At 43.0% G+C, this 14083-nt stretch overlaps 1 long non-coding RNA gene across 2 annotated transcripts; it reads left to right on the plus strand.

The window, feature by feature from the left end:
* Positions 1 to 742: 742 nt before the first annotated feature.
* LOC143670287 (uncharacterized) lies at positions 743 to 4361 on the plus strand. 2 transcript variants are annotated; one of them, XR_013169316.1, is made up of 3 exons: positions 743 to 2381; positions 2571 to 2700; positions 2981 to 3961. It is a non-coding gene; the product is annotated as an uncharacterized LOC143670287 (long non-coding RNA). The 2 variants fall into 2 exon arrangements; XR_013169317.1 differs by lacking the exon at positions 2981 to 3961 and adding an exon at positions 3987 to 4361 and having other exon boundaries at positions 749 to 2381.
* Positions 4362 to 14083: the final 9722 nt, after the last annotated feature.

A 14083-nucleotide genomic window follows, 5' to 3' on the forward strand; every position in this document is an offset into this window, starting at 1 on the left:
GAATTTAACCAGGACTGTAATTGGCCAAGGAAACAATACAAAGAGAGGGACAGAATAGTGGATGGTATATGTAAAGGAGTGATTATAAAGACTGAACATGATGTTTGAGCTAGGGAAAAGGAGGAGAGAATACAATAAATGAGCAAGAGATGGTGAAAAGCTGATAGGATCAATTGATTACAGATTCTGGTAAGGTTGAAGGATAGTGTGGTCATAGTACCAAAACGAATGAGTTAGAAAGAGAAGAGGCAATGGTCAGAAAAAGGGATGCTTGAAATTGAGATTATGGAGGGGCGCCATAATTGCAATGACAGTACCGAGGGAATGGCCATGTAAAAATCTGAGGTGGGGTTGAGGACAAAGTCATGGAGGAGAAAAGTACAAAGAACTGAAGGGGTCATTCTTGAACCCACCAAGAATTAAGGCAGGAGTACTACTATTGAGAGTCTACGGGTGCCAGGAACTAATATCCTCAAGAAATGAGACGGAATAACTGGAGTTTGGCAGATGATATCAAGAGTGAAGATTAGGCTGTGACACAAGCTGTCAAAATCTGAAAGGTTTTAGGGAGATGGGAGTGGGGATCGTCTAAGGGAAGCAATAGGAAACAAGGAAACACTTACCTGACCCCCAGGCTTTGTGATACGATGATGGTGGGGGTGGGGGGGAATCATTTGCCCCTCTTAAGTGGCCTTCAGGGGAAGGCAGGGAGGACAGAACTCAGAAAAGAGTTGAGAATAAAGAGGATTTACTGAAGGCATATTGTGTTTCAGGAGTTGAGGAGGGGTCAGAGAAGGAAACTAAAGAGCTGTTTGTGAACACAGGCTTAATGAGGTTAGGATGCAGGAGTTGAGGGGTGTCCTGCGGACCCTGGGTTTCTTGTGGTGACCAGCACAAATGGAGAGAAACATATTACAAATGAATTCTGATGGATTCAAAGCGGTTAGGGTTGACAGTTTTAAATGTTGGAATAGGAAGAGGTGCGTGTGTGGGGCTTCTTGTTGACCCCAGATGATGTGGGGAGTGCAGTTGGAATCCTGAACACTGGATCAAACACACTGTTTGAACAGATCACATATATCTGTGTAACAGATCACATATATTTGTAATGATAGAAAAGGATAGGACTACACCTGCAGAAGTGGAAAGGTGAAAGAATACGGAGTGAGGGTCAAGGAAACCTCCAGTTTTCTGTAATCTCTTCACAATTTAATAAAAAGACAAAATAAATATAACTAAATGTTAACAACCTTCAAATTTGGTGGAAATTCTGGTGTTTATCATATTTAATGTCTGGGACATTATAAGTACCCAGTGAATATTATTTGTTGAATGAGTGTATCTTTGTGCTTTAAAAGTTTCTCCAAAAAATATCCCAAACTTTCAAACCAACAGAAAGGGCTACAGGATCACAGAAAAAGGAATGGCGTGATGTGGATGCGAAATATGGGAAGGGCGTGAGAAATCCTCGTGGAGAGTGTGATTCTTGATCTGTGTAGATCTATAACTATACATAAACCATATGGAAAATGTGGCATGCAAGCTAAAAACATAGTCCTACCCCAATTTTACCTTAATGCTCCAAGTTTCTGAGTGAGTATCCAGAAAAATGACCTTGAACATCCAGTCCTTTCAAGTTATTGAAGGATCCTCACTTTTCTTCCCTAGCAGGGAGGTGATGGTGGTGCTGCTGTTCAAAACTTCTGCTCTAGCATGGATTTAATACCTCCATTTAGAGACCTGTTTTATCCAGAGTCGACTGTGAGCCAAGCAGAACGCTAGGGACTGGGAATAAAAAGATGATCTTTGGTTAGACACTCTTCTGATTGTCCTAAAATGAGTGCTACCACGTTCAGAGGCTGATAAAAGTTAGAACTTGACTTTTACATAAGGGAGCATCACGATCATAGAAATGTCCACCTGTGGGGGTGAATGACCCTGAACAACCCATCCCTTGCCATGAGCATCCTTCCTTCAACACCACAGACGATACTGAGCACCGCTTCCGAATGACTTTTCGGTTATCACGGCGTACTTCTACTGCTGTGGCTACAGGAACCAAGAAAGCCAGACTCCGGCGCGTGTAGCGTGGATATCTGAGTTCGCAGACGCTCAAAACTAACCGGAGAAGATGTCTCTGCTAATTGTGGAGGATACTATTAAGCGTGGCCCACGAGTTTATGTGGGATGAAGGGAAGGCAGGCGGCGGCACCAGAGCAAGGGGAGGGGCAGGGGAGTGCTCCCGCGGTCCTTCGGCCAATCAGAAGGCTGTAGCGGCGTCTGGGAGGCGGGCCCTGATGATATCATCAAGCACGGTTGCCCGGGTGAGGTCTTAAGCTTTGGGGAGAGAGTGGGCGGAGGCCCACAAGAGGAAAGTCCAGGTAGAGCCGGGAGGCGAGCTCGCGGGCTCTCGGCCAATCAGGGAAAGCTGGGCGGGGCCCGGGGTTCCTGCCCAGGGTGCCCGCCCGGGACTTATAACTGCAGAGCTCTGCGCGGGAACGCTACCCTAGCGCAGAGTGAGGAGCTGCACGCACCGGGCAGTTGTCTCTTAACTGTGTTCACGTCTTCAGGTGAGGACCAGCGGCCCCTCCGGGAGCCAGAGGAGGCGAACGCCCGGGGGCTGCGGGTGCGGTGTGTCGGGTCTTCGCGCGCTGGAGGGGCCGGTGTCCGGCTGGCCTTGGAAATCTGCGCTGCCACAGGGTGAGTCTGTGCTTCTGTCTTCCTGCCGCATCTTCCGCCCCGAAGCCGGATCCCCCGGGGGTGGGGCGGGGAAGGCCGAGGGAGTGGACGCCCAGAGCCGACCCCGCCGCCGCGGTAGCTACAGCTCCGAGGCTGCGAAGACGAAGCCGCCCCTCTCTCCCTCCCCCTGGAAGCCATTAGGCTGGGCGCCCACAGCGGTAGTCATTAAAAGATGTATGCAAATTGCTCCTGAAAGTCACTGCACCAGCCCTGTCGTTAAGGTTGGTCCTGGTTTCCCTAGCTTTGCAGATTGCAGTCTGATCGCTCAGCAGAGATTTTGGGGTGACCTCGACTGGATGGAGGCATATTCAGGACTCTAGCTGATTGGGCGGCCTCTATTCTACTCTGGGCCCTGGACGGCTCCTACCCCGCGAGGGTGGAGCTAGGCATGCGCAGGAGACCTCTGCTTTCCAGTTTCTAGGATGTCCTATGGTCAGTTCGGGATAAATGGAATGTTTCCGGGGTACCAGGCATTCATCCTGACCACGGACGGCCACGCACCTCTAAGCCTCATGTCCTTGCCTCTGCTTTTGGAGACAGAGAAAGTGGTGCAATAAGACAACTGTATTTGGTCTGTCCAGTTCTGCTCTTGTGCCAGGCCTGATCCTAATTAGTTGTTCATTTCTTAGAGCAGTTACAAGCCAGTGGCACCAGGACCTTGTTGTGAGACATGTCATTAGTTATTTCCTGATCAGATCCCTTCCCTCTTTTATTGTCCTATTGTTTCTCTTTTAGTCTACTGTCTTCGGTCAGGTCAAAATGGAAAGAACCTAGTTCAACTTAAGCCATGCTTTTTATTTCCGGCTCCCTACCCCCAAGTAATAAAACGCCCCCGCCCCAAAGTATTGAATAGAAAGTGAAGTTGCTTAATAACTAACTGGTTCAACCCAGTCCTTAATTTTCTTTTTTATCCCTACCTGCTCTTGGGCTTTTATCACCTCCATTTTACCTTTGATGTCATTTTAAAAGAGTCGGACGTTTTAGCTGCTGGTTTCTAGAGCATGTTAGTTTCTTGTGCATCCTGATTAAAAGGCAGCTACTGCCTGTTAGAAGCAGAGTGATGATGTGGAATTGAAAGTATACTAATAAAAACCTGACTTTTCTGATCTCTGTTGGTATTTTCCTATTGAAAATCAGAAAGTAAAATACACACTGATGGCAAGTGTGAGGATTTTGGGTGTGAGTCCTTAGTTTGAGCATAGTTATGCCAGTTAAGCTTTTAAAAATGTTTTGTTTTTTTCTTTTAGGAAAGACGAGTGATAAGCCAGACTTGTCCGAAGTGGAAAAGTTTGGCAGGTCAAAACTGAAGAAAACTAATACTGAAGAAAAAATACTCTCCCCTTGAAGGAAACTAAGTCACGGGGGTTTCTAATAAGGCCAATCAGTGGTGAAAGTTCAGTAAATAAACTCTTCTAAGTAAATTTTGTGACAAAGTAAGCAATAATTAGAGTAGCATTGTATTTAACAAAATAGCTAAAAATATGAAATTGTCTTCTGACTTGGATTATATAAGCGATTCTTACATAATAGGCCCTAGTAGCAATGGGGGGACAAAACACCTAGTTCCTTCTTGGAAAATTACTAATACCACCTTAAAACCTATCTTGAAACATCGGACATAGCGCTAGAAAAATCTCAGTTTTCTCCACTTGGTGGTTGTTTGGCATTTTTCTGCATCTAGCAGTTGAGGTCCGTGATCTGATCCCTAAAGAACCAGGTGAACTGTAGTTTTTGCTTCCTCTGCCTGATAAGAAGATGAGGTGGAAGTGCAAGTTTAGATCGTGGGTATACTCAAGGCTCCCAGGCTCAAGGGAAAAGTTTTGTTTTCTGGAGTTACAGCCTGCTGGAAAAAGTATATTCACAAAAGCTAAGGGGCGCTTTTTGTCATGACATTATATTTGAGGGTTCCAAAGTTAGTTAAATTTGTCTGAAAGGATATAATTTCTTAATTGTATAGTGATAGATAAATCTGAAGAAAATGCTTAACTAGCTCCTCAGTCTCAGAGTAATCTATGGAAAAAATGGTAACACCATAAGTCTACCTCTTGTGGAAAAATTACAAAACAGCTGATATAGATTCCAGTGAATGTTCAGGGGATTAACACGCACCCAAAGAAACACACAGGCACACACACACACACAGCTCACTGTGAGGATTTGTGAGCAGTGCTTTGGTGTTATAACTTTAAAGCATGTATGGTAACCTCCCATTGCTTGGCAGGGAGCTCTTTTTGAAGAAACTGAACTTAATCTTAGGAAAACACCCTCTTAATAATTTATTCCCCACCCCCACCCCCAGCTATCCAGCAGGAGAAAGAATGTATCCAAACATCATAAACCGAGGGTCTCCTTGCAAGAGCAAATTTGAGCATGACCTGCATGTTTTGGTTATAGGCTTGTTTTTTGTAAAGTAACATGTTTTTAGAGAATTTAGGTATCTTTTTCTGTTCTCTCACCCATACTTCCTACCTCAGAGGTCAGGGTTCCAACGCTCCATTACTTTCATTTTAAAACTCCCATTGGTGCGCAAATTCCAGATGGTTGATGCTGTCAGTAGTCTCACCATCAATGACCTTTGTGTTTGTAGCCCTTGCACTCCCTACAGGATAAGCCACATTTAACTTTCCACAACGGGTGCCTCCATTGCTCCATAATCTTCATGAAGTTGTATGCCCTAGCAACTTCTCACAGTTTATTTTTATTTCTAATTTGACAATAAAATAATGAATATAATCATTATTTTGAGGCTCTTGTGGTTTATTCTTGGTGGTTTTGAAATGAATGCACATGTACGAGGATACTCTTTCCAACCAAAGAACATGGTTTAAGGAAAGCTGCTTTAGCAGATTATTCACATGGGAAATGCCCTCCTCTGTCAGGTCCCGTGGGTCCTGATGGAGTATGCTAGATGCTTTTTCTCTCGAGTTGAAATCATAGATTTAGGGAGCCTTTGGAGAAGAGGTAATATGGACCAATTCCCTTATGCCATAAAAGAGATGAAATGAAAACATGAGGCCTTAAGTGATCTGCTGAAGGTAAATAAGGTTTACAAATCAAGCTGGGCTCTCTTGCCTCCTAGAAAGTATATTTCAATTTAATTAGAAGGGACACCTGAGGCTGGGGTCAGATGGGGAAGGAGACAGGAGTCACTTGGTAACATGCACTGTGATAAGCACTTCATGTATTCTATTGAGTATAAACTCAGATATCTAATATGTGCTAAAGACCCATAACACTGCACTTCTGGTATGGTTGTTGTACTGAATGGGAATTTACCATTTTATGAGTCAAGGATTATTAATGTTCACAGTGAGCTTAAGGAGAACATATAAATGGGCACGGTCCAATCCCTGTCCTTAAACAATGCATTTATCACTTTCAGATCAGTTTTCAATCTCACCTATAAACCAATCAATTAGAAAGGTGAACACCTGGGTACACAGTCCCAATGTTTAGTTAGTAAGGTGCCAGAATGCGATATACCAGAACCAGAACAGCTTTTAAAAAGGGGGATTTAATAAGTTACAAGTTTACAGTTCTAACCCCATGAAAATGTCCAAATTAAGGCAAGGCTATAAAAATGTCCAAATTAAGGCATCCAGGGAGAGACACTTTGGTTCAAGAAGGTCGAGGATGTTTGGGGTTTCTCTCTCAAATGGACAGGCACGTGGCGACATCCGGAAAGTCAGGTGTGCTCTGGTGGTGGTGTTGTCAAGAAGCAAGAATAATTCAGAGTGGGTATCTTAGTGAATTTTATCTACGAGGAGGGAAGAATACAGCAAGGCTAAGGATGTATTTGGTAAAGAAACAAGTCACTCACAGTAGCCAGGAGAAGGGGTGTTTGATTATTTTTGTGGTTTGCACAGTGGTCTTGTATTTTTCTCGCTTCGTTATAGTCACAGAGTGACTTTTCCTGAAGTTGGTGTCTGTGAGATGGTTTCCGTTAAACAGGAGAACAGTACCATCCAGCTGTGAATAAGCCAATTCATGATGGAGAATGATAGGATGGCAGGCAAAGCAAACCTGAGAGGCTGAGTACTTAAGGGGACAGACAGTGTACTGGACTAGACAAAGCCAGGTGTAGATGAAGGATGAAGCCAATGAGGACGGCCAGACCAGTTACCCAGAGATAAAGATCTTCTGTATAGTTTTCATATCTCAGCGCATGATGGGCAAACTTGGACACCACTGTGCTGGGAGGAAATGGAACCAGAACTTAACCCCATATCTGCTTCACTCTCATGTGCTCTGTCCTGACCACCGAGATTCGGTGCTGTCCTCTTACAGATGAGATCGGCACAGGGGAAAGGACTCACTTCTTCCAGGGGGTGTTTATTCCATGTAAAACAACGAGCCAACAGACCGAATAAGTCCTGAAATGCCGAGGGGCCAGCCCTTCTAGAACATCAACTAGTTCCATCTCCCTACTCCATATTATCGACAGCCCCTTCCAACCTGAAAAAGTTAGAATGGGCGTGACCCAAATACCCCTGAAAGAGTGGGAGAAAGATCAAAGGTGGTAGTGGAGTTGCACAGAGAAGGCCGAGTTTGACAAACGAGTATGAGTGCTGAATCATTATACTGATATTTCTTGTAGCCTCCAGTAGCTTAGAGCAGCTAGAAAGAAAAAGCCAAAATTGTGGCATTGTAACCCATACCAAACTCTGAAATCTGTTCTACAACTAATTCTTGTGATGTACTTTGAAATTTAGTATACACACACACACACACACACACACAGACACATATATATATGTATATGTGTTATATGTTATTTAAAGAGAATCAGGAGTATAACAGAGGAGATAGGATTTAACAAATGAGTACGACTGCTGAATCATTCTATTTCTGTTTCTATTGGTCTTCAATGTCTCGGAGCAGCTAGAAGAAAAAACGAAAAATGTGGGACGGTAACCCATACCAAACTTTAAAATCTGTTTTAACCTACTTGTTCAAATGTAGTTGAGAACTTATTGCTTTTTTTGTATATGTGTTATAGTTCACAATTAAAATGATTATTAAAAATCTGCCCTGTAACTTCTTGTTAAAGTGTATTGGAAATTTATAGCTATTTTGCATATATGTTATATTTCACAATGAAAAGAAACATTACAAAAAAGAAAATACAAAGGAGCCAACAGGTAGAATGTAGCCTGTGCAGTCAGGAAAGGACTGGGTTGAGATAAGTGAAGTGTGGCTGTTTATGTTCATATAGTGCACCATCACACATGCCTGTGATTTTCAAAGAGGAAATCATGACGTGAATGAAGCTTTCAAACTTTGTCTTCTCATGCTGTTTAGTGCTCAATGTAAAGTATGAATATGTCATTCTTTCTCCAGTAGAAAGTCAATTTCCCTTCTATTATGAACGTTCACCACTGTGCTTTAATCTAACAGGCTGTACTCAAGCCTTCTGCCAAATCACTTATTTTCCAAGCAGCTGAAAATTAATTGTCTCGAAGGGAAGAAAATGAGTGAGTTGCACTCAGGCATATTTGTTTTGAGAATACGATGGATGGCATTTAAATGGCATCTTGCTGTATCACATAATTAGGCAGATTCAGGAATTTTGTTCAAGTTCCTATGAGCATGTATAAAATCAACTTAATTTTACCCTCGGTTTCTGCCTGCATTATCTATAAGTAAATATGTTGGAAGGCAGATTGTAATGGCAATTTGCTTTAAAATGAAACACTCTCTCAGAAAACAAGAACAATGTTCCTTGAGGGTTTCTGCCAGGGTTTGGCAGTGATATTCTTGCAATAGTTATGTCATTCTGAAACATAAATGATACTTAACTTTCCTCCTCTGTTAAAAAGAATATTCATGTAATTGATGTAAAACTGTAGAAATGAAGACAAACAGTTGTCGCAAACGTGACAGTAAGTTGAAACTAGTTTTTAAATGGTTTTCAAGTGTCAGAAAAGAAACCCCAAAAGTTGACCGTAGTTTGTGACTGGGTTGCGGGATTGTTGGTTAATGGAATTTTCCCCTCCATCCTTGAATCTGTCTTCCGTATTGTCTAACATGAGTGCAAATCCCTCTATGGTCAGAAACAAAGCCCATACAATTATTATATCCAACAATCAATGCATGGCCGGGTGAAGCAGTGGACAGAGTAAGGGCTTTGGGGTCAAGAAGGCATGGATCCCATTCTGGACTCTCTTAATGACATGTGGCAGGGGAGGACAGTTACGCTCCCCAAGCCTCAGGTCCCCTACCCAGGGAGTGGGGAGAGGATTCCTTCCCGCATAGGGTCCTTGTGGGCATCTGAGGAAATCACAAAGGCAGTGAAGGTCATCCAGAAGCTTTGGCCTCAGTCATGCCAGAGATCTGAAACTCAGTTTCATCAACTGTAAAGAGGGAACCATCAGGTCAACTGTGAAGGTTAGCTAAATGGATTAAATGTTATGTAAATTACAAGATGTCATTGCCCTATTGAAGCAGGATAGTACAGGGGCCTGGGAGGGGAGATAAGATACTGTGAAGGAGCCTGTTTCGGTTTGCTAAAGCTGCCAGAATGTCATACACCAGAAATGAGTTGGCTTTTGCAGAGGGCATTTATTAAGTTACAATTTTACAGTTCCAAAGCCATGAAAATGCCCAAATTAAAACATCACCAAGATGATACGTGGACTCAGAAGAAAGGCCACTGGCGTCTGGAACACCTCTGTCAGCAGGGAAGGCACATGGCTGGCTCTGCTAGTACTTGCTCCTGGTTCGTTGCCTTCAGGTTCTGATTCCAGGGGCTTTCTCTCTGTGTCCTGCAGGTCTTCTCGTAGTGTCTCCAGAGCTTTTCACTCTCTAGGCATCTGTGGCACCTCTCTTTTCTTCTCTGGGGCAACTCTGGATTTCATCACTTAGGTTCGCACCTTCTAGGGCATTTTCTGATTTCAAGCATCTATGTTCTATTTTCCATAGCTGTCTCCAAAGTGTCTATCTGTTAATGGACTCCAAAAAATGGATTAAGACCTACTTTAAATGGATGGGATCACATCTCCACAGAAACAATCTAACCCAAAGGTCCCATCCAACAATACATCTGCCCGCACAGGATTGGATGATAAAACATGGCTTTTCACTGCATGCATCCAAGATTATATTAAACAGATAATCAAAAAGTTTTGGCAAATTCCCTTGATGACTTGGAGAAAAAATATATAGCTATTAAACTTTACCACCAGAGAAACACGCTTTTGAAAAGCCATACTGTGTCAAACATTAGGGACACCCAAATCAATAGGCCAAGTCCTTGATCTTTAGGCTTGCTCTTGTGAAGCCTATGTATGTAGCAGAGAAGCTTCGCCTACCTATAGGTATGGATAATTGTTACTTCTGGAAGACCCCTTTTGTTGCTCTGATGTGGCCACTCTTCTCTCTAAGCCCAACTCTGCAAGTGAAATCATTGCCCTCCCCCTTATGTGGGACATGACATCCAAGGCCGAAAGCTTCTCTTTTTTCTCCCGTGTTCTGCAGCCTTCTCCAAAATGTCTCCTCTTTTATAGGGTTCTAGTAAACTAATCAAGTCCCACATAGAGTGGGTGGAGGCATGTCTCCATCTAATCAAGTTTAATACCCGTTCTTGATTGAGTCACATTTCCGTGGAGATAACCTAATCAAGTTTCTTAGCTCTAGTACTGAATAGGGGTTAGAAGAAACCATTGCTCCCACAAGATTGATTAGGATTAAAACATGGCTTTTCTAGGGTACATATATCCTTCCCAACCAGCACAAACACATAGGCAGTTGTATAAGATTGTACAAAGGTTCCACGTATTAGGATAACTTTCCAGATGCCTACAACCTCCAGATATGTCCCTGGACCAGATAAGTCCTGAAGTGCAGAGGGGCCAGCCTCTCCAGAAGATCAACTAGTTCCATCCCCCTATACCATATTATCGACAGCCCCTTCCAACGTGAATTTAGAATGGGCATAGCCCAAATACTCCTAAAGAATGGAAGAAAGATCCAAGGTGATGGTGGAGTAAAAAGAAAAGGTAGAGTTGAACAAACAAGTATGATTGCTGAATCATTATACTGGTATTTCTTTTAGACTCCAGTATCTTAGAGAAGCTGGAAGTAAAAACGTAAAATTGTGGAATTGCAACCCATACCGAATTCTGAAATCTATCCTATGACTAATTGTTGTGATGTGCTTTGAAATTTATTGTTTTTTTTTGTAAATATGTTATTTTTCACAAAATAGAAAAAAAAAGGAGAAGGAGGAGTTATGAAAGAGATGACAGATTCAACAATTGAGTATGACTGCTGAATAATACTGATATTTCTTTTAATCTCCAGTGTCTTGGAACAGCTAGAAAGAAAATTGAGGAACTGCAATCCATAACAAACTCTGAAATCTGTTCTATACTCACTTGTGGCAATGTACTTCACAATTTATTTCGTTTTTGTTGACATGTTAGCATTTTTTAAATTTGTTAACATTCAGATTAAAATGTTTTAAAGAATGAAGCAAGCAAACAAACAAACAAAAAAAAAGTGTGCTGGTTTGAAAGGATGTATGTCCCCTAGAAAAGCCATGTTCTAATCTAAATTCCATTTCATAAAGGCAGAATAATCCCTATCCAATACTGTATGTTTGAAACTGTAATCAGATCATCTCCTTGGAGACCTGATTTAATCAAGAGTGGTTGTTAAACTGGATTGTGTGACGACATGTCTCCATCCATTTGGGTGGGTCTTGATTGGTTTACTCGAGTCCTATAAAAGAGGAAACATTTTGGAGAAAGAAGGAGATTCAGAGAAAGCAGAGAAGAACGACATAGCCATGAGAAGCAGAGAGCCCACAAGCCAGAGACCTTTGGAGATGAAGAAGGAAAATGCCTCCCGGGGAGCTTCATGAAACAGGAAGCCAGGAGAAGAAGCTAGCAGATGACGCCGTGGTCGCCATCTGCCTTCCAGATGAGAGAGGAACCCTGATCGTGTTCACCATGTGCCCTTCCAGATGAGAGAGAAACCCTGACTGTGTTCACCACGTGCCCTTCCACTTGAGAGAGAAACCCTGAACTTCATCGGCCTTCTTGAACCAAGGTTTCTATTCCTGGATGCCTTAGATGGGACAGTTCTATAGACGTGTTTTACTTGGGACATTTTCTTGGCCTTAGAACTGTAAACTAGCAACTTATTAAATTCCCCTTTTAAAAAGCCATTCCGTTTCTGGTATATTGCATTCCGGCAGCCAGCAAACTGGAACACCACGGCTTTTCAACCCAGCATAAAACCCTTGAGCAAGGATGTGAATCAAGGTTTGGAGGGCCCACCCTGCACAAACAACATTCATGGGGCTAACCAATTATGTAAACCACCTGGCAGTAGCCAACCCACCCAAATGCGCTATCTTTTACCAAGCACTGCTCTGGAGAGTAGGCAAGTTAAGAGAAAGACCTGAACAAGGGAGAGGGGGAGTAAGTAAAGCTAAGCAATAAAGGCAGATGACCCCACAGTGCCAGGGCCTCTTGCCCCTCATCTCTTTGTTTGCAACAGGGCGCACATGTTCCTTCTCTGCATACATATTTAATAAATTTTCTACCTGCTTACTTTGTGCTATGCCCTTGAATTCTTTCTCATGGCATGGCCAAGAGCCTAGACTCAAATCCAGAAACATATTTTGGCAAGCCAGCCAGAAGACATTTCTCCTCTCTGACCAACTGGATTGGTACGTCATGGCTACTGACTGGGAGCCTTGGCCACGTGCTTTTGCTTTTGCTTCTCATTTGGCTCAGTTCTGTGTCTCTAGGAATCTGGGGACTCTGATCCGGCTCCTCCAGGATATAAATTCAGTTTACTTTGAATTCTCTGGCTCCCTCCTTGGAGGTGGCAGGAGCCCATCTCCACACCGTGCAGATCCAAGGAGACGCATTGTGGTGGGTGATGCTGCCCTTGAAACCTGACTGGAGGATTTTCCCTGTGTCATGCAAGAGTCATATGGATGGATTAAAAGTAAGTAAATAATAGGGGGAACAAATGTTAAAATAAATTTAATAGATTGAAATACTAGTGATCAATGAAAGGGAGGGGTATGTATGAATGTTTCTTCCTGTTTTCTTTTTATTTCTTTTTCTGAATTGATGAAAATGTCTAAGAAATGACCATGATGATGAATATACAACCATGTGACAGAAAAGAATGATCATATTGTATGTTGATTGGTTTTATTAATAAAAATTTTTTTTAAGTCACATTGATGCCAAGTCAAGTCTCACTCTCACTCTCTCACTCTCTCACTCTCTCTCTCTCTTTCTCTCTCTCTTCAGCTCCCTGAAACTTCCCCACACTCCCCCCTCTCCTTTCCTCTGGGGATGTAGACCCTTCCTCCTGCTAAATCTGTTCCTCTATTCCGAGGTCCTCTTTCCTGCTTCATGAAAGTTTCCTTCTTTTTCCTCTGTCTGACTTTCAATGTTTTTTGAGACATCCCATGTTTTGTAACACAAGCTTATGGGCTAAGGATTCTTGTACCAAACAAGGTGTTCTCTTTGACATTCTAGGGTGTCACCTCTGATCTGTGCTTATGATAACTGAATATTTTCCAGTGGAAGTGTCTCCCCTCCATGTCTTCATAGTTTAGTCTCTATTGAGATCCACTGGGGCTGAATATAAAGCTTTTCTAGCACATGCTTACTTTTTAACTCTCAGAAATCAGGAAATTAGAGTACAAAGTTATTCTTGAGAGCATTGCTCTAGGCTTCTCTTGCATGGGGTGCACTCCTTCAGGAGCATAGATCTAGACATCTCATGGTGAAGAACATCCCAGAGATGACCAGTGACTTCACTGCCTGTGTCTCCAAGGCATCGGGCTGGTGGAGGTCATTTGAATCTACAACTCCTCGAGAGCATTTATCTGGAATCCTTCTGAGCAAAGGTCGTGCTAAAGTTCCTTACCCATGCTTGGAAGTTCCCTGGAAGTATAGGTCCAGACATCTCTCAGCTAAGAGGCTGTCCAGGCTTGAGTCTCTGACTCCTCAAGAGCATAGTCCTGGAATTCTTTCAGGCTAGGATGGGGTTAAAATCCCTGACCCGTTTTCTGGAACCACCAGGAAGCAGAAATCCAGGTATCTCTTAGGAAACAGCGGGGTTTGAGCTCCCAACTCCTCAAGAGCATTGTCCTGGAACTCTTCCAGAGAGGGATTTAAGTACCTGACCTGTGTTTGGGATCTCCCTCAGAAGCATAGGTCCAGAATCTCACGAAAGAGGCTTTCCAAGAGCATTTCTTGGAATCTTTCCAGGCAAGGGCAGGGTTCAAGTTGCTGTGTCTGTAAACTCCTCTACTTCCTTTTCCAGAGAAAATGGGAAATGACAAAAGCCAAAATAAGCTAAACGGTATGGA

Source organism: Tamandua tetradactyla, chromosome X, assembly GCF_023851605.1.
Source record: "Tamandua tetradactyla isolate mTamTet1 chromosome X, mTamTet1.pri, whole genome shotgun sequence".
NCBI lineage: Eukaryota > Metazoa > Chordata > Mammalia > Pilosa > Myrmecophagidae > Tamandua > Tamandua tetradactyla.